Here is a 1780-nt window from a genome sequence, read left to right on the forward strand (position 1 = left end):
CGCCTCCATCTTTCTCTACCTTATGGGATGACAATTATCCATCCATGTAATCAATTTTCTAGAAGATAAATTATAGCCATTGGGATGATTCAGATAGTTTACTGATAGTTTGACGATCTCAATATTAGCTTGATGGATTAAAATTGTTTAATTTTAATTCCCCTTAATTTCATGATGATTCAACTTATCCTATTATAATCAAACAAAGATATGCCCCCTTCCCCCCCCCCCCTCTTCATGAGATAAACTATAATGACTAGATGAATAGTGGACAGAAGTATAGAAGGAATGAAACGAGATATTTTAATAACATAATTCAATAATAATCCGCGCTAGACATATTATTTCATGATGTCACAAAAAAGGTTTGATGACATCGTCGAGAATCTTCAGACCAATCATAAATATGATATCCTAGATATTCTCATCATTATCCTCTCAATTGTCATCATCATCTCAGCATCATGATAGTTATCCGTTTAATTGGCTAATCTTCCAGTTATAATCGAATTCTTTCCGGATAATACTAGCGACACCGATGGATGATGATAAGCTATTACTACAACACTCTAAAGAAATTCTTATCGATGACATAAGCTATGTATATAGCTGTTCTTGCTAATACTAAATCCTCTCTCCAAACCATCTTCGGCTCTTTCCTACCAACCACCCCAACAATCGATCATCCCACAAAGAGGGCCTCCAACTAACAATGTCTGTATGTATGTGTATGTGCGTGTATGTTTATGTATGTGAGTGTATGTGTGTGTATATGTATATGTGTCTGCTCATTTTGTGATAAGCACGCTTTACTTGGTTACTGTTACATAATAGCTTACATCGATTACTTCATTTGCCTGCTTTGTTTAAATACATTAGGCTCTTAAGATGGTGAAGGAACGCTTTCCATATTTGTCCCAATAAGGCTCCCTTGGCTACTTACAAATAGGATCTTGGCCATTATTTCGTATACTTATGTATTTGTCTCTGTTGTATTTTCCTTAATCTCTGGGCCAGCCTAACAAATGTCCGCGTGTGTATTCACGTTTCTTTTGCTTCCATTGCTCTCTTTCTCTCTTTTCTTACGGAATATATGAACTGCATATTTCATTCTTAATTTATCCGACTTTCACTTCATAACCTTCCTCTCTGCTACTAAATGCATCCACATTTTTTTTGTTACCCGATACCGTACCCGTTGTTACCGTAATTCCTTGTTTTTTTCATTATGCGTGAGAATCCTAAGTATTTCACTTCCCGTGGTGTTAGGGATTTGAATGATATTTGCCGTCTCTGTAAGCTTTTTACTCATGAATGCACTGTTTTTATCTCGTTACGAGTTATAGCGATAAAACAAAGGAAAAAGAATAGCTGTATCGAATGATAGAATTATAATAGTCCATCTACTTTTTGTGTCGTCTGTTTTCCTAATTCGAGTATCACAGAATAATAATGATAATAATAATAGCGGTCGTAATAATAATAATAATAATAATAATAATAATTAATGGTAATAGTTATAATAATAATAATAATAACAATAATAATAGTAATAATAACAGTAAATAATAATAGTAAATAATAATGAGTAATAATAAATAATGATAAATGATAATAAGTAATAATAGTAATAGTAGCAATAATAAATAACAATAATAATGGTAATAATAATAATGATAATAATAATAATAATAACAGTAATAATAATAGTAATAATAATAATAATAATAATAATGATAATAGTAATAGTAATAACAATAATAATAAAGTAATAGTAATA

This window comes from Loa loa (assembly GCF_000183805.2).
Source record: "Loa loa unplaced genomic scaffold supercont3.132, whole genome shotgun sequence".
NCBI classification, from domain to species: domain Eukaryota; kingdom Metazoa; phylum Nematoda; class Chromadorea; order Rhabditida; family Onchocercidae; genus Loa; species Loa loa.